This window comes from Mobula birostris, chromosome 10, assembly GCF_030028105.1.
Source record: "Mobula birostris isolate sMobBir1 chromosome 10, sMobBir1.hap1, whole genome shotgun sequence".
NCBI classification, from domain to species: domain Eukaryota; kingdom Metazoa; phylum Chordata; class Chondrichthyes; order Myliobatiformes; family Myliobatidae; genus Mobula; species Mobula birostris.
Window position 1 is genome coordinate 89066302 of NC_092379.1, and position 20282 is coordinate 89086583.

Consider the following 20282-nt stretch of genomic DNA (forward strand, 5'->3'; position numbering starts at 1 on the left):
TGAATTATCATTAAATTGAATTATCGGCATTATCATTTCAGAGAATCTGGCTTGGGACTAGCACATGAGTGCAACTACAAAGAAGGCATGGCATTACCTCTACTTTCTTAGAAGACTGCGAAGGTTCAGTGTGTCATTTAAAACTTCAACAAACTTCTATAAATGCACAGTGGAGAGTATACTGGCTGGTTGCCTCACAGCATGGTATGGAAACACCAATGCCCTTGAACAGAAAAGCCTACATGAAGTAGTGGGTACAGTCCAGTCCACCCCCGGAAAAGTCCTACCCCACCATTGAGCAGATCTACAAGGAGCACTGTCACAGCACCTATCGTCAAGAATCTCCAAAATCCAGGACCACACTCTCTTCTGAGTGCTTCATTGGGAAGAAGGTACAAGGTCTCTCACCAGCAGTTTCAGGAACAGTTACCACCCTCAACTATCAGGCTCCTGAACCAGATTAGATAACTTCACTTACCCCAACACTGAAATGATTCCACAACCAATGGACTCACCTTCAAAAACTCTATAGCCCATGTTCTCAATATTATTGATTACATATTTACTTCTCATTATTTTTTCTTTTTGTATTTGGACAATTTACCATCTTTTGAACTTTGGTTGTTTGTTCATATTTGTTTGTGTGTAGTTTTTCATTAATTCTGTTATATTTCTTTGTTTCTACTGTGAATGCCCACAAGAAAATGAATCTCAGGGTAGTATATGGTGAAATATACAGTATGGACTTTGATAATAAATTTACTTTAACTTTGACTTTGACTTTATAGGACTGATTGAAGGTTTTAGATAAGATGAAGAGGAGATTTACCAAGATGCTGCCTCGACTAGAAAATATGTCCATAAGACCATAAGACATAGGAGTAGAATTTGGCCATTCAGCCCATCAAGTCTGCTGTAAAATTCCATCATGGTTGATGCTGGATCCCACTCAGTCCCATATACCCGCCCTCTTGCCATATCCTTTGATGCCCTGACTGATCAGGAAAACTATCAATTTCCACCTTAAATACTGTATACCAAAAGACTATAAGACCATAAGACACAGGAACAGAATCATGCCATTCAGCCCATCAAGTCTGCTCTGCCATTCTATCATGGTTGATCATGGATCCCACTCAAGCCCCTACACATGCCTTCTCGCTACAGCCTTTGGTTGCCCTGACTGATCAGGAAAGAATCAACTTCTGCCTTAAATATACCAACAGACTTAGCCTCCACCACAGTCTGTGGCAGAACATTCCACAGATTTACTACTCTCTGGCTAAAAAAAATTATTCTTTACCTCTCTTCTAAAGGGTTAGCCCCCAATTTTGAGGCTGTGCCCTCTAGTTCTGGATACCCCCACTATAGGAAACATCCTCTCCACATTCACCCTATCTAGTACTTTCAACATTCGGTAGGTTTCAATGAGATCCCCCCACATTCTACTAAATTCCAGTGAGTAAAGGCCCAAAACTGCCAACCTCTCCTCATATGTTAACCCCATCATTCCTGGAATCATCCTCATGAACTTCCTTTGGGCTCCCTCCAATGATAACACATCCGTTCTGAGATATGGGGCCCAACACTCTAAGTGCGGCCTGACCAGTGTCTTACAAAGCCTCAGCACTATCTCTTTGCTTTTATATTCTATTCCCCTTGAAATGAGTGCCAACTGCCAACAGGGCCAGATGGTCTGCATCCCAGAGCGCTTAAGGAAGTAGCACAAGAAATAGTGGATGCATTAGTGATAATTTTTCAAAACTCTTTAGATTCTGAATTAGTTCCTGAGGATTGGAGGGTGGCTAATGTAAACTCACTTTTTGAAAAAGGAGGGAGAGAGAAACCGGGGAATTATAGACCGGTAAGCCTGACATCGGTGGTGGGGAAAATGCTAGAGTCAGTTATCAAAGATGTGATAACAGCACATTTGGAAAGCAGTGAAATCATTGGACAAAGTCAGCATGGATTTGTGAAAGGAAAATCATGTCTGACGAATCTCATAGAATTTTTTGAGGATGTAACTGGTAGAGTGGATAGGGAGAACCAGTGGATATGGTATATTTGGATTTTCAAAAGGCTTTTGACAAGGTCCCACACAGGAGATTAGTGTGCAAACTTAAAGCAAACGGTATTGGGGGTATGGTATTGATGTGGATAGAGAATTGGTTGGCAGACAGGAAGCAAAGAGTGGGAATAAACGGGACCTTTTCAGAATGGCAGGCAGTGACTAGTGGGGTACCGCAAGGCTCAGTGCTGGGACCCCAGTTGTTTACAATATATATTAATGATTTAGATGGGGGAATTAAATGCAGCATCTCCAAGTTTGCGGATGACATGAAGCTGGGCGGCAGTGTTAGCTGTGAGGAGGATGCTAAGAGGATGCAGGGTGACTTGGATAGGTTAGGTGAGTGGGCAAGTTCATGGCAGATGTAATTTAATGTGGATAAATGTGAGGTTATCCACTTTGGTGGCAAGAACAGGAAAACAGATTATTATCTGAATGGTGGCCAGTTAGGATAAGGGGAGGTGCAATGAGACCTGGGTGTCATTGTACACCAGTTATTGAAAGTGGGCATGCAGGTACAGCAGGCAGTGAAAAAGGCGAATGGTATGCTAGCATTCATAGCAAGAGGATTCGAGTACAGGAGCAGGGAGGTACTACTGCAGTTCCACAAGGCCTTGGTGAGACCACACCTGGAGTATTGTGTGCAGTTTTAGTCCCCTAATCTGAGAAAAGACATTCTTGCCATAGAGGGAGTACAAAGAAGGTTCACCAGATTGATTCTTGGGATGGCAGGACTTTCATATGATGAAAGACTGGATCGACCAGGCTGATACTCGCTGGAATTTAGAAGATTGAGGGGGGATCTTATTGAAACATATAAAATTCTAAAGGGATTGGATAGGCTAGATGCAGGAAGATTGTTCCTGATGTTGGGGAAGTCCAGAACGAAGGGTTACAGTTTGAGGATAATGGGGAAGCCTTTTAGGACTGAGTTGAGGAAAAACTTCTTCACACAGAGATTGGTGAATCTGTGGAATTCTCTGCCACAGGAAACAGTTGAGGCCAGTTCATTGGCTATATTTAAGAGGGAGTTAGATATGGCCTTGTGGCTAAAGGGATCAGAGGGTATGGAGAGAAGGCAGGTACAGGGTTCTGAGTTGGATGATCAGCCATGATTGTACTGAATGGTGGTGGAGGCTCGATGGGCCAAATGGCCCACTCCTGCACCTATTTTCTATGTTTCTATGTTTCTATATTTAACATTGCATTTGTCTTTTTTACCACAGAGTCAACCTGTAAATTAGCCTTTTGGGAGTCACAGAAGTCATCTACTCTACTTTGTCCGACGATTTCAAGTCCCCTTGCATGAGGACTCCTAAGACCCTCTGCACCTCTCATGTTTGAACCTTCTCCCCATTAATAGTCCGCACTATCGTTTCTTTTACCAAAATGCATTATCATACATTTCCCAACACTGTATTTCATCTGCCATATTCTTGCCTATTCTTCCAGTTAGTCTAAATTCTGCTACAGTCGCATTGCTTCCTCAGCACTGCCTACCCCTCCACCTATCTCTGTATTATCCACAAAACCATCAATTCCATTATCTGAATCATTGATAAACAATGTGAAAAGCAGCAGTCCCAATACTGACCCCTGAGGAACACCACTAGTCATTGGCAGCCAACCAAAGAAGTCTGGGCAAGCTAGGGCTTTTTCTCTTTGGGGTGCCAGAAGGTGAGAGGCGACTTGTGAAAGGTGCAGAAGTTTATGAGAGGCATAGATAGTGTAGACAACAAGCCTCTTTTTCCCCCAGAGTGGTAGTGGCCAATACCAAAGGATACACATTTAAATTGAGTGGAGGAAAGTTTAAGGAAGAAATTGTAAGGAAGGAGTTAAATTTGATTCCTTTTAGGTATATGCTAAAATATGTAACATAAAATAGCAGTAAGGTAAAATGGTGTCATCTTGGAATATGGTATTAACCTGAAGGTGTGCATGAACACACATCTTGAGATTAGACACTGGTGAGGAGTGTTTTTTTTTCTCTTGCAGACCTGCTGTCTCTGTTTCTAAGTTATGTGCCCAGGCCAAAGATTGCAAGAGATAACAATTAACACAAACAAAATGCTAGAGGAACTCAGCAAGTCAGGCAGCATTTATGGAGAGGAATAAACAGTCCATGTTTTAGGCCAAGGCCATTCATCAGGATAATGAAAAGAGCTAAGAAGGCATAGGCTGGTACACTGGAGGAGGGAAAGAAATGGTGTAAAGCAATTTAGATTTTTGAAGGGTATAAAAGGGGCAAATTCTTTGCACAAGTAGGATCTGGGTCCTGACCAGTGGTAAAAGCTGGAGATAGGGCAAAGAACATTGAGAGAGAGAAAGAATGGAAAAGCTATCAGACATTTGCAGTTCCTTCCCACAGTTTATTGTATAAAGTGGCTTAGTGATTGGTTGATAAATAGTATTTTGTCCCTTTTACTACTTCATTAACCAGTTTCCTTTCTTTCTCATTATATTAATCTAACAAAGTAATTTCTTGAATATGTATACAGTGTCTTATTTGTTTGCAGGTACCTCTTGCTGCTGAATCAGAAAAGAAAAAGGGATGAATTTAAAGATATTTTTGTTACAATATCAGAAATAGATCTTTTTACACAGAGAGTGATGGGTGCCTGGAAAGCATTGCAGAGAGTGGTAGGTAAAGGCTGACACAATAGGGTCATTTCAAAGACTCTTGGATAGGCAGATAGATGTAAGAAAAACTGAGGGTATGGGCTATGTAGGAGGAAGGGTTAGATAGATTATGGAGTAGGTTTATATATGGTAGGTCAGCACAACATCACAGTGCAAAGGGTGCACATTCTGGTATATTGTTCTAAGTTAATTCAGTTTGAAGAGTAGTGACCTACAGAAGCAAACCTAAGGTCATCAAAATGTCTATAATAATATTATTGAATCCTGAATATAACACTTAAACAGTTTCTCTTTCTTTGCTTTACTTACAAAACGGACAACCTTTGAGTAAAGTTGCAGACATAACATGGAGAATACTTTGCACTTGTTAGGGAGTTGGACGAGATCCACTGGCAAAGCCAGTGCATTCCTGACATCCGGGTCTGCGCTTTGCAGCTAATCATGGAACACAGATTAGAGAAGCATCTCATATTCTGTTAGGAATCTGAGTTTATGAGGCCTTTCAATAGTATACTGAATCGGGAAATGGCTAACCTTCAGCATTCCCTGTCTCGTTAATTCACACCGTAACCTCTACATTCCTGTTTTCTGATAAAGGAGCTATGTAGCAGTTGCATTCTGGGCAAATTTAGTTGACAACGGTGTGGTCAATTGTTGACAGGAGATGGGAAAAACATTAACTGTAACAAAACAACAGACTATATCATTGCATATGCATTCAATGCTTCAAAGCAATATTCTCTTCAAATTTCCAAGCAATACTAACATCCTGGGAGGTGTTTTACATACTTTGAATGATACAACTGTGTGTTATTCTGAATCATCATGTTAAAGTCTGCATTTAGTATATAAGAATGGTGTAACTCAGGAAACAATCTAATTATCACAAGTCTTGGTAAAATTTATGGTTATTAAACTTGCATTTTCCTCAAAAGCAAATAATCCTGAATTTTCTCTTATTTTCAGGAAAAAAAATCCACTATAAATGTTGATATTGGAGTTTTTTCAAGCTTAGCTTAATTCTAAGAATGAGCTTGGATGAATTGCAAAGATTGACTATGAGTTACTGCATAACTGTTGCTTCCACTGGTACAGAAATTGTCCCTCTGTTTGATTCCTTGCCAGGTTTAAAGACACTTGAGATATTTGGACTGTTCACCAAGCTGTTATATACAAACTATAGATACGGTTTAAAAAATCCACACCAATATTAGGCTGTATAATTAATGTAAATTTGGACACCTGCAAGGCACTTAACAAGTGAAGTTAAAGAATAAGGAATCATTAACCATGACAGAATACAGAATTAGTTATATGAAAATCAAATCCATTTTGCTTTCTCAGCTCTTTGTGAGCCTTATAATTTTCAATGCAATACAAAGTTTATTATATTCAGTTTTCCAGGCACTGACATAACAATTGAGAATTTCTCTTTCAGCACAGCTGTTTAATTCAAGACTCATCTCCCAGTATCTTAGCTCTAGAATCAAAAGAAAATGTTGTTTTTGTTGCTCCTTGAACACAGTTACATTAAAATATTTTGATACGTTATTATTCTTTTAAGTAAAACCTGCACGTTCTACAGAAGTATACTTTTGATGTAAACCATCCTGATTCATTAACTCTGGGGAGATCCAGCCATAAAGCAGTTGACAGGGATTATGTATCTATAGAAGAAATAGTCAGAAATTATATCTGTTAGTAGAGAAAAGCTTGAGCCAGGAAGCACAGTCACATTGCTTACTTCAACTCTGCTGTTTTTTTCCAGAAGCCTAATATCCATGTTTCAAATGAGATTTGATATAGCTTCTGATATAGCAGTTCTGATGAAGGGTCTTGGCCCAAAATGTCGATGTTTTCTCTTTTCCGTAGATGCTCACTGGCCTGCTGAGTTGCTCCAGCATCTTGTGTGTATTGCTTGATATTGCTTTATAGTCTTTTCACCAGATGTATTAAATAATACAGTGACTATGGTATTAGCACATTCCAGGTGGAGAATGTGCCCAAGGTTGGACTGCAGCAATTACAAATAAGACAGTAAAAAATTAGGTTCTTACCTTTGAAAGTAAAAGAGCAGGAGATGCAGGTACTCTGTCAAATCAGTTGTGTACCCAGAGGCTAAAGTCGTGTTTTCGTCCTTGTTATAACAGAAGTGTCTTTTCACTAAGCAGTGACAATAAATCTGCTTTTTGTTTCAGTCTTTTTAATGACCAATTACTTTGGAGAATGAAATAGCAGCCTGTTTCCTCTTTCCACTGCCCTTCAAAGACTGATAAATGTTCACATTTTACCCCAAAACACTTTCCTTTCTGAGGGGAAGTTGCTGATAATTGTTTTCCGTTTCACTTCCCTCAGCATATACACTGAATAATCCTGAGCTCAGACATCATATCCTTGTTTTCTCTAAGTATTAAAACAAAATTTGTGGTGTTCAAGTGCAAAAGGATATAGCTAGCTTCTAAACTTCCCTTATTCACTCACTGGAGTTTAGTCATTTAAAGTATAATTGTCTTGGAACTGCCAAGTATAGATAGTTGAGGATTTTTCAATAAATCTTTGAAATTTTCATTGACTGGCAAAAATGTGTATGGACCTCTGAAGTTATTTTTGCAGAATTGTAAAACCATTTTGAAAACGCACAAATGTGCAGAGATTTTTAATGAATTGTGTGCCAACGAGAAAAAAAACTTTGAATTCCAGACACCAGGTCAAAAAGCGAAAAAAGAACAAAACAGCCTGGAGGTTGAAATAACAACAGGGAATGCTGTATTTGCTCAGTAGCTCAGGGAGTGGCTGTGATGAAAGAGAGCATTGCTGTACATAAAAGAAACAGAATCTGCTGGAGGAGCCCAGTGGGTCAGGCGGCATCTGTGGAGGCAAAAGGATAATCGATGTTTCAAATCAAGACCCTGCATCAAAAGAGGATGAAAAGTTTTGAAGTAAAACACAGGCTATTTCTTTGCCTCCACAGATTCTGCCTGACCCACACACATATATATGATACTAGAACTAGGGGACATAGCCTCAAGATTCAGGGGAGTAGATTCAGGATGGAGACAAGGAGGAGCTGCCTTTCCCAGAGAGTGGTGGATCTGTGGAATTCTGTGCTCAATGAATCAGCGGAGGCTACCTCAGTAAATATAGTTAAGACTAAATTGGACAGATTTTTGCATAGTAGGGGAATTAAGAGTTATGGAGAAAAGGCAGGCAGGTGGAGATGAGTCCATGGCCAGATCAGCCATGATCTTTTTGAATGGCGGAACAGGCTCGATGGGCCAGATGACCTACTCCTGCTTCCATTTCTTATGTTCTTATGATATTGAATGTTTTTCCACCACATCCCTGCTGATCCTAAGGATCTAAATGTACTCCAAATGTAGATATACATTAGCTATTTATGCTTCATGCATGAGCCCTGACAACATATAGAAAAAAAGAGTACCATAACAATTGTCAGATATCACCCTATTCTAATCTCTGGTTTCGGTGATGATTGCCATTGAAATGAATTTGCACCCGCTGGTTGCCTGAACAAAGTCCAAATTTCAAAGTAAATTCATTATGAATGTCACCACATACTACCTTGGGATTCATTTTCTTGCAGGCATTCACAGTAGATACAAAGAAACAAAATAGAATCAATGAAAAATGGGGCACCACAGTAGCGTAGTGGTTGGCCATGACACTATTACCATTCAGGGGCTTCAGAGTTCAGAGTTCATATACAGAGTCCTCTGTAAGAAAGTTTGCACATCCTTCCTGTGAAGTGCATAGGTATCCTCGATGTGTTCTAGTTTCCTCCTACAGATGTGCCTGTCGGTAGGTTAATTGGTCATTGTAAATTGTCCTGTTTTTAGGCTAGGGTTAAATCAGTTGGCTGCTGGGTGGCACAGCTTGATGGGCCAGAAGGCCTATTCCGCGCTGGATCTCTAAATAAATAAATAAAACTGCACACAAACAAAGATGGACAAACAAAAAAATGTACTGAAGAAGACAAACTATGCAAATTCAAAGAAGTAATAAATATGAACAATCATAAAAAGGAATAAGTAATAAATAATAATTACTAATAATAATAAATTTTAAAAACTCCCTTCGAACTGCACCGCCCAGAAACCTCTGATTTAATCCTAGCCTACTCACAGGACAATTAACAATGACCTTCAACTTACTAACTGGTATGTCTTCGAACTATGGGAGGAACCCGGAGCAAACCCATGCATACCACAAGGAGGACGTACAGAGATTCCTTACAGAGGACACCAGGATTGAACTCCAAACTCCGATTCTCTGAGCTGTTAGAACATAACGTTAACTGCTACGCTACTACGGCACCCATTCTCTGTTGTAACATTTGATCATTTGACGGCTGATAGCTGAACTTAGGGAAGCTGCATTCATTGCTCCCGGCACTACTGTTCAAAGTCCTCCAACTAACCAAGATTGCTGAGGCTCTCTGCTAAGACTGGCAGCGTTCCATGGGCCACACTATGATTGCCCTCCATTAGGATGGCAGTATTGGCAACCAAACCTATTCCCCACCTGCACTGTCAGTCAGTCATCTCAAGCTGTTACTTTCATGTGGGGTGGGGTGATCTGTTGCTGGGCCTTCCTGGCCCAAAGCTACACTATTTTGGCCTCTTAGGTCATCTGAAACCTCCAACTCAGCAGGTCAGCAGCTTTCTGTGAGTCAAGCTGCAGTCTTCGAGGAAGCATCGCACAGGAGCTTGGCGCTGTCAAAGGCATGCAGGGTGCGGACACTAATGGTATTTCTAATGATATTTCTCACTGGAAGGTCACTCAATCCATTATGTTCATGCCAGCCCTCAGGACAATCCTGGCTAATCCATTCAGAATCATAGACTTATACAATGTAAAGTTTGCTGTTTTGTGGTAGCAGTACAGTGGAAAGACATAAAATTGCGAAAAATTACAATATAAATGAACAATGCAAAAAGAAAGAAATAATGAGGTAATGTTCATCGGCCATTCAGAAACCTGAGAGTGAGGGAGAAGAAGTTGTTGCCAGTTTATTGAGTGTAGGTTTTCAGGCTGCAGTATCTCTTCCCCAGTGGTAGTAACAGAGGAGGGCCTGTTCTGGATAGTGAGGTTCCTTACTCCTCACTTGAAAGTGGTGGAGAGGACGGTGTCCGCTGATGGAGTGCACAGCCCTCTGGAATTTCTCCTGGACCAGTATACTGGAGCCTCTGTACCAGGCTGTGGTGCAAACAGTGTGAAATTTATCTCCAACATTTGTTACGATATCGTGGCAACCCACTTTCAACACAAGCAAACCGGCTCACAAAATAGCCTGTGTGCGGGGAGAGACCTTTGTAATGCACCTCTGACGTCATTTCCGCCCGGAGAGGGTTGGAAGGGAACTGCTTAAATGCCAGTGCCGCGAAGTTTGAATAAATGAGTCTCGAGTGCGACTTACAGACTGCTTGTCGTTATTTCTAGCTCTGTGTGTAGCACATCGCTACATTGGTGACCCTGACGGTCCAAATAGGATTTGGACCAAAGATGATCGACTCTTCATCTGTTCACGCTGTTTCGCTAAAACTGCCAACTTTCTGGATGCTGCGACCACACGTGTGGTTTGACCAAGCAGAAGCCCAGTTCCAGATTCGGCAGATATCTTCTGATTCCATGCGTTACTATTACGTGGTGAGCTCCCTTGACCAGGAGACAGCCGCCCAGGTTGAGGATTTCATACAGTCACCCCCCGAAGAAGGCAAATATGCAGCATTCAAAGCACTGCTCATAGAGACCTTTGGCCTCTCACGGCATGAGCGAGGTGCCCGCTTGCTACACCTGGACAGTTTAGGAGACAGGCCGCCATCAGCATTAATGAACGAGATGCTGGCCCTGGCTAAAGGACATAAGCCTTGCCTCATGTTTGAGCAGGCATTCCTGGAACAACTGCCCGAGGACATACACTTGCTGCTGGCCGACGCAGATTTCAGTGACCCCCGGAAGGTGGTGGCCCGGGCAGACATGCTGTGGAAAGCCAAGAGGGAGAGCGGGGCATCCATTGGACAGATTACCAAGCCACGCGCCTAACAGCAGGCCTGACCAGGCCCGGCAACGGAGCGCACACAACCCTGAGGCAGGAGTGAGGAGGCCAATGAACAGTGGTGTTTCTACCACCAGCGGTGGGGCACAGAAGTCCGCCGTCGTCATCTGCCCTGCAAGTTCCCCAGAAACGCCAGGGCCAGCCGCCACTAATGGCTACGGCGGCTGGCCACCAGGACAGCCTCCTGTACGTCTGGGACAAACAGTCAGGACGCCACTTCTTAGTCGACACCGGAGCGGAAATCAGCGTCTTACCCCTGACGGGGTATGACACCCACAACAGGGCGACGGGACCCACCCTGAGGGCCGCAAAGGGCAGCACGATTTGGACCTATGGCACCCGCACAGTGTAGCTACAGTTCGGTGCCGGCCGGTTCACATGGGACTTCACACTGGCCGCAGTGGCCCAACAACTCCTGGGTGTGGACTTCTTGCAAGCCCACAGCCTGCTGGTCGACTTGCAAGGGAAAAGACTGGTCCATGCCAAGACTTTCCAGAACGTTCTCCCTGGGTGAAGCCAAGTTGCCGGCCCCACACCTGGACTCCATCACGCTGTCTGACAACGAACTCACCAGAATCCTGGCGGACTTTCCATCGGTTCTGGCACTGCAGTTCACGGCAGCCATGTCCAGACACAGAGTACAGCACCACATTCTGACCCAGGGACCACCCCTCCATGCCCGCGCACAAAGGCTCCCCCCAGACAAGCTCCGCCTGGCGAAGGAGGAGTTCAAGAGGATGGAGGAATTAGGGATCGTACAGCGGTCCAACAGCCTATGGGCCTCCCCTCTGCACATGGTGCCCAAGACAACAGGGGCTGGAGACCATGCGGCGACTACCACAGACTGAACGAGGCTACAACTCCAGACCACTACCCCGTGCCGCACATACGGACTTTGCAGCAAACCTGCATGGGACAAGCATCTTTTCCAAAGTAGACCCCGTCCAGGGGTACCATCAAATCCCGGTACACCCTGAAGACATCCCCAAAACAGCACTCATCACACCGTTCGGCCTGTTCGAATTCCTCCGAATGCTGTTCGGCCTGAAGAATGTCGCACAGACGTTCCAGCAGCTAATGGACGCGGTGGGACGTGACCTGAACTTTGCGTTTATCTATTTGGACGACATCCTCATAGCCAGCAGTAGTCGGCAGGAGCATCTATCCCACCTCCACCAGCTCTACTCCCGCCTGAGTGAATTCGGCCTTACAATCAACCCGGCCAAATGCCAGTTCGGACTCGACACCATCGACTTCCTGGGCCACAGGATTACCAAAGACGGGGCAACACCTCTGCCCGCCAAGGTAGACACGATCCGCCATTTCACCCGGCCCAACACGGTCCAAAGGCCTGCAGGAGTTCGTTAGTATGGTGAACTTCTACCATCGCTTCCTCCCCTCAGCAGCCCTTATCATGCGCCCTTTGTTCACCCTGATGTCGGGTAAAGGCAAGGACATTACTTGGGACGAAGAGGCCGTGGCCGCTTTCATTAAAGCCAAGGAAGCCTTGGCAGACGCCATGATGCTGGTGCACCCCAGAACGGACGTTCCCACCACCCTCACAGTGGACGCATCCAACACAGCAGTCAGTGGGGTGCTGGAGCAACTCACCAAGGGGCGCTGGCAACCCTGGCGTTCTTCAGCAGGCACCTCGGCCACCCGAACTCCAGTACAGTGCCCTTGACTGGGAGCTGTTGGCACTATATCTGGCAATTCGGCATTTCAGGTACTTCTTAGAAGGCAGGTTCACGGACCACAAAATGTTGACCTTCGCGTTCATGCAAGCAACATCTGTCCTACATCTCCAAGTACACGACGGATATCCAGCATGTCTTGGGAAAGGACAACATCGTGGCAGACGCACTCTCCAGACCAGCTATCCAGGCCCTGTCGCAGGGAGTGGACTATGCAGCACTGGCGGAGGCGCAGCTGGCAGACGACGAGATGCCCAGCTACAGGATCACAGTCTCAAGTTTGCAGCTGCAGGACTTCCTCGTAGGCCCAGTTGAGCGAACCCTCCTGTGTGACATGGCTGCCAGCCAACCTTACCCCATCGTCCCAGCAGCCTGGTGGCGGTGAGTTTTCGACTCCATACACGGCTTGGCGCACCCATCTATCAGGACAACCGTCCGGTTGGTCTCCAGCAAATTCGTGTGGCACAGACTTCGCAAACAGGTCAACAAATGGGCGAAAATGTGCATGCAGTGCCGAACAGCCAAGGTGCAGTGGCACACCAAAGCCCCACCGCAGCAGTTCGAACCCACCCGCCGGAGGTTCGACCACATTCGTGTGGATATCGTGGGGCCCCTGCCAGTGTCGCGAGGAGCGTGGAACCTCCTAACTATGGTAGACCTGTTCACGAGATGGCCAGAGGCGGTCCTGCTCAACGACACCACCGCCGATTCCTGCGCCCGAGCGCTGAATGCAACCTGGGTAGCCCGCTTCGGGGTACCGGCCCACATTACCTCCGACAGAGGCGCCCAGTTCACCTCCAGCCTGTGATCGGCTGTGGCCAGCCTGTTGGGACCACAATTACACAACACAACTGCCTACCACCCACAGTCGAACGGACTAGTGGAGCACTTCCACCGTCACTTAAAGTCGGCTCTCATGACCTGCCTGAAAGGGCCTAACTGGGTGGACGAGCTTCCCTGGGTCCTGCTTGGAAACCGCACAGCACCCAAAGAGGATCTGCACACATCGTCAGCTGAGCTGGTGTATGGTGCACCCCTGGCCATCCCAGGAGAGTTCATACCAGCCCCAAGGGGGAAAGAGGAAGAACCCGCAGCAGTCCTGGACAGACTACGCAAAAGGCTCGGCAACCTGGCCCCCGTACTGACTTCACAGCACGGACAGATCCCAACCTGCGTACCCAAAGACCTGCAGAACGGTAAGTATGTATTCGTACAAGGGGGCACACACTGGGCACCACTACAGCAGCCATACAAGGGGCTGTTCAAGGCGATCAGTAACAACAGGTCCACATACGTTCTGGACATTGGGGGGAAAGAGGAGGTGGACTGACTCAAACCAGCCCATGTGGACTTGGCACAGCCGGTCGAGGTTCAGGCACCGTGGCGCAGAGGCAGACCGCCCAAACAGAGACTGATCCAGACTGTGGACATTGGGGGATGTATCGCTGGTTCTGGGGGGAGGGGGGGTTATGTGGTGACTCACTTTCTACACAAGCAAACTGGCTCACAAAATAGCCCACGCGCGGGGAGAGACTTTTGTACCCGGAGAGGGCTGGAAGGGAACTGTTTAAAAGCCAATGCCGCAAAGTTTGAATAAACGAGTCTCGAGAGCAACTTACAGACTGTGTGTCGTTATTCCTAGCTCTGTGTGTAGCACATCGCTACAATATAACCTGTACCAATCACACATAGGCCCAACACTGTATGCATTTACATTTTGAGTAATACACAGTAACTAATTAACCTCAAACATAGTGAATCTTTGGGATGTAAGAGGAAACTAGAACACTTGGAGAAAAGCCACCTGGCTCAGTGTAAAACTTCTCAGTGCCATGCACGCAGCACCAGAGCTCAAGGATCAAATCAGTTCTCCGGAGTAGTGAGGCAGCCACCTCAACTAGCTGTGGATGACAGTGACAACTGAACCTATTTATGTTGTTTGAAATGACTGTCTATTTAAATACGACTTTTGACATTGTTTATTCTACTACTTCTGGTGTCAAGCACTCTCTATGGTGATTCACAGCAGAGGAAATGTACACTGGGAATATGGAGACTTGGACAGCACAGTTTTATTTTTATCCTTATTTATTCCCATATGAAATTACTACCCACACAAGCCCTAGTGTGCTGAGAGCACTGAGCATTGAGTGAGGTTGCTGTGAAGATGACAGTTCCAAATTTTAACCTAATTATATTGGAGATATAATCATCTATCCCAAAGGGATGGCAGAGAGTCAATTTGGCACCAGTGGTGTTGCAGGAGTTGCCAGTCAGTATTGAAGTCAACATCCGACTGCCTGAGGGGCTCCAACATCAGATATTTTTCTTCAGGGTTTACTCCTGAAGTCTTCCCCATGAGTGTGTATAGCCGCAAGGAAGCAGAGGTTTGAGATCAGAGATTTTCTTCTCCTAGATGAGCTGCCGACCACGGCTGACAAGCCCCATCTGCCTGAAGCGACCAGTTTTAAGGCACCAGTAACCAGACTATGTTCCTTCTCCTGCCAATAGAAATGGTTCAGCCAGACTTAGTAGCTAAACCACTCTTGAAGGCCAGGAGCTAGACTTGCTTTTCCAAGGCAATTTGAGAAGTACACCATTAGAAGCATTTAATAGGTCATGGGAGATTGTCCACATCTCCACCCCTCAGCTGTAACAACCTTAAGGAACCAGAGTAAAACTGTTAAATTAAGCATATTACTTCAAACTCATTTGTGATCCGCTTTTGCAATTTTCACTGAGAATTCATCAAATGCTTTCTATAATTTCCAAGTTATTTTTCTTGATTTTGTTGTTGCCCCAAATTTGGTAGTATCTACATATTTGTCTAATTTTCATTGAGTTTATTGATAATACAGGTCAATGCAGTAAGGTAGCAACTGTTGGAGTCTTGTTTCAGAGCTTTGGGCTACCCGGTCATTCTTGACAAATCTACTCCTCCGGTTTCCTCCCACAGTCCAAAGACGCACCAGGTAGATAAATTGGTCATTGTAAATTGACCCATGATTAGGTCAGAATCAGGTTTATGTGTCATGAAATTTGTTAACTTAGCAGCAGCAGTTCAATGCAATGCAAAATATAGAAGAAAAAATAAACAAATCAATCAATAAATTATAGTATATATATATTGATTAAAAATTGTGTAAAAACAGAAATAATACATATTTAAAAATATGAGGTAATGCTCATGGGTTCAAAGTCCATTTAGGAATCGGATGGCAGAGGGGAAGAAGCTGTTCCTGAATCACTGAGTGTTTGCCTTCAGGCTTCTGTACCTCCTACCTGATGGTAACATTGAGAAACGGGCATGCCCTGGGTGCTGGGAGTCCTTAATAATGGAAGCTGCCTTTCTGAGCCACTGCTCTTTGACGATGTCCTGGGTACTTTGTAAGCTAGTACCCAAGATGGAGCTGACTAAATTTACAACCCTCTGCAGCTTCTTTCGGTCCTGTGCAGTAGCCCCCTCCCTCCATACCAGACAGTGATGCAGCCTGTCAGAATGCTCTCCATGGTACATCTACAGATGTTTTTAAGCGTTTTTGTTGACATACCAAATCTCTTCAAACTCCTACAGAAGCATAGTCACTGTCTTGCCTTCTTTATAGCTGCATTGTTATGTTGTGACCAGGTTAGGTCCTCAGAGATCTGGACACCCAGGAACTTGAAACTGCTCACTCTCTCCACTTCTGATCCCACTATGAGAATTGGTATGCATCCTTCATCTTACCCTTCCTGAAGTCCACAATCAGCTCTTTCGTCTTACTGACGTTGCATGCAACATTGTTGCTGTGACACCACTCTACTAGTTGGCATATCCCACTCCTGTACGCCCACTCCTCACCACCTGAGATTCTAGCAATAATAATTGCATCATCAGCAAATTTATACATGGTATTTGAGCTATGCCTAGCCACACAGTCATGGGTATAGAGAGAGTAGAGCAGTGGGCTAAGCACACAGCCCTGAGTTGCGCCATCATTGATCATCAGTGAGGGGGAGATGTTATCACCAATGTTAGGGTTAAACAGGTTTGTTGGGAGGCGCTGGGGTAGTGTAGCTCAAAGTGCCAATAAGGTTTATTTAGTGCTGTAAAATAAATAAATATGTTGTCACAGTTCTGACTTTAATGCTGTTTGCCTACTAAGTTCACCATGTTGTAAGGTTAACCACTATTCACTTCCTCAAATAAAACAGGGAAATTGGCTGGGGAAAATCCTTCTGAATCTATGCAAAACTGATTCACACTGATTAAAATAGAAATATCTTATAGTGAGATACAGAATGAAGCCTGAATTGATCATGTTCTGATAATATTAGTTTGAATTGTCTTTCATGTGTATTTGTATCCTTCTGCCAGAATTGAGCGTACACACACTAACACACTGACTGTTAAGGCATGCTATACAATGTGCATCTCATTTTGGACTTCACATAGCAACTAAAAATTGTCCAGGAAATTCACATTAAATCAGAGTTTGAAAGAAAAATGTGCTAATGTTTACTGTATTGTTGATTGATTTCAAATTCTAACTTCATGAAGATTCATAAAATATGAATTTTTTATTGAATGATATTAATGTATAACTTGATTCTGCTTTTCATTTTAGTTCCCAGTATTTGCATATCCCACCCTTTCTAAATTAGTACACTAATTAAAAGACATGAAATGTTTGGTAACCTGATAAATCCCATAAAATTACGCAAAATGGGATCGTGGATGGCGTAATTTTATGGGATTTATCAGGTTACCAAACATTTCATATCTTTTAAATAGTGTCATCACAGACCCCGTTAAGAGCCCACTTCCTTACACTCACACAAGTGGCTGGAGTATTGGCAGACAGAAAGTCTATTCCTAGTTCTATTTTGACTGTTGTTCCTTTTTAAGCTTTACTCTCCACAAGTTCTCTATACTATGATGACATTGTGTGAGAAGGATCTTGTCAGTCACATTCAAGCAAACTCATCAATCAGACCAATCTTAAGAGTTGCAGCTCTCTATCAGTCTGGGCACAGAAAGCATCAGTAACAATCTCACAAATCAGTTCTTCACTGGTCTTTTCAGATATATCTGTCAGACCCACAGTATCAATGGGGACATTAAATGCAAAGTGAGTCATATCTACAGCAGGTCAGTGTTTAATGATAGCTTCAGCCTGAAAAAAATACATTGTTCATAAACATTGAACAATGAGCTGATTCTGATTCATGGAAATATGCACCACTATGGAAGTATGAAGTTAGTCACTTAATTAAGTGTTTATGGTACTTCAACTTACCAATTGCCTGTCATTTATGTGTAATTCTTAACTGGAATGGAGCCATGTTTGCATATGCTTTGTGCTGATAATTGAATGTGACCAAACAAACATGTCTATACTCTTAGCCTAAGCACTAAAGAACTTATTAAATAAAAGAAACATAGAAAATGGAAGCAGGAATTGGGCTATTCAGCCTTTCTAGCCCACGCCACTAAGCAATATGATTCAGCTCACAGCTAAGTGGGGTTAATTCATCTTTGCATAGAACTCAGTCTGTGGCCTGCAACTAAAGCACTCCCAGATTGACTGTCATGGACTTCATGGCTTTGGACTCACTTTCGTGAACTTCAATACTGAATGTTATGTGCTTACTTTTATTGTTTGCATGATTTGTTTTTTTTCCTGCACATTGGGTGTTTGACAGTCTTCTTCTTTAATGTGTTCTGTTGTGTTTCTTTGTTTTGTGGCTGCCTGTAAGGAGACAAATCTCAGAGTTGTATGTAGTGTACATATTTTGATAATAAATGCAGTTTGGACATTGAAATTTATGGTTGATCATCCATACTTCATTCTCCCCATATTTCTAGATCTCTTAAGTAATCAAGCTGCAAATAACTTTTATTTGACTATATATATGATAATTTAGTAGAGAATTTCAAAGGTTCACCATTCTGGGTGAAGAAATTTCTTCTCAGTGTGGTCCTAAATTGCTTGTCCAATGTCCTTAGGCTGTGTACAATTGGCTCGAGACTTGCTCACCATCAGGTTCTTCCTTCATGCATCTAGTCTGTACAGTTCTGACTGAATTATACAAGCTTCCGTAAGGTCTTTCTCTTCTAAACTTTAGTGAAAATAAGCCCAATCATCCCACTATTTCGTCATCAGTCAAAATGATGACTGATTATTCCTGAATAATCCTGAATCATGAATCCTGAATCCTGAATATTCCTGAATAACTCCATTAAACCTGAAGTTCCTGGATATCACATTTCTAGCAACATGAAGCAAGAAACCCCATGATTATAGAAGGGAATTAGCAATATTCAATTCAAATATTCTTGTTAGCAGTCTGTGGAAGGCTTTCTTCAAGTTGGTGGATGGTGCTTAAAACCTTCTTATGCTCCTGGAGAACTGAAGTATTGGGGGAGGGGGGTGGTTAGATATCTGATTAAGCAAGGGTAGTCATTGATACCACTCCTCATATCTATCATTCTTGACCAAGTTAATGAATGTGACCAAAAACAAGAAATGTTAATTCAACTTTGTCTACTTTTTCATCTGATGCTGTGCTAAACTACTGAGTTTCAACTGGCTGTTTTCTCATACCACCACTATTCAGCATGTTTCTAGTGCAACCTTTCTTTTCTTGATTGATTCAACCAAACTGAACATGAAAGTTTATAGATTATATTTAATGTTAGATATCCTTGCTTCCTGTTTAACTCACTTCAGTTGCAAATGGACCTGAGTGCATTGAGTGGCCAAAAGATATGCAGTGGAAGGTATACTGACTGTAGAGAGAGTTAAGTGCAGCAAGTTCCTGTCAGTTCACGTCACTGATGACCTTACCTGGTCCCTTAATATCACCTCCCTGAGCAAGATAGCACAGCAGCACCTCCACTTCCTGAGTAGATTGAGGCACCCTGGTACACCCCTCCCCCCCCATCTTAACTGCATTTTACAGGAGGTTTGAGTGCATCAATAGACAATAGGCAATAGACAATAGACAACATCCTAACAAGCTGCATCTCCACCTGATATGGGAGCAGCTGTGCATTAGACTGGAAGTCCCTACAAAGTTCTGTGAGAACAGCGGAGAAAATCATAGGTGTCTCCCTACCACCCATCTGGGACATTTATCAGGAGCGCTGCATACGCAGGGCCCGTAGTATTATTAAGGATCCCACCCATCCATCCAGCATCCTCTTTGACTTTCTACCATCAGGCAGGAAACTCTGATGCATAAAATCAAAAATGGTTAGGATGGGAAACAGTTTCTTCTCTCAGGCCATTAGGCTTCTGCACTCCCTCCTGCATCGCACTTGAAGCGTAACGTGTTCCGTACCTTACAATATTTAATTTATGCACGGCTCATCTGTAGATTTTATTCTTACCACCATAAGTTATTGTATGTCATGTGCACTACTGTGCTTTACACTTTGGCTCAGAGAAATGTGGTCTAGTTTCTATATACATTATATGGTTATATATGTTAGATACATGTATATAGTTAAATGAAAATAAACTTGACCTGACTTAGTTGCAAACACCAATGCCCTTGAAGGCAAAATCCTACAAAAAGGTGAATACAATCCAGTCCATCACGAGTAGAACCCTCCCACCATTGAGCAAATGTACATGGAGAACTGTTGCAGAAAAACAACATCCATTAAGGACCCCCATCATCCAACTCATGCTGTCTTCTTGCTACAGCCATCATGACGGAGATACAGGAGCCTCAGATCCCATGCCACCAGGTTCAGGAATAGTTACAGTATTTCCCCTCAACTGTCAGCCTCTTGAGGGAATAGCTGCATTCAACT

General features: G+C 43.5%; 1 protein-coding gene across 1 annotated transcript in view; it reads right to left on the reverse strand.

Annotated features, from left to right (window-relative positions):
* The window catches only part of LOC140204132 (kelch-like protein 4), a 401566-nt gene extending 394682 nt beyond the window's left edge, over positions 1-6884 (reverse strand). The window contains exon 1 of the mRNA XM_072270528.1: positions 6766-6884. The gene's annotated coding sequence lies outside the window, so the exon portion shown is untranslated. The remainder of the gene's footprint in view (positions 1-6765) is intronic.
* Positions 6885-20282: the final 13398 nt, after the last annotated feature.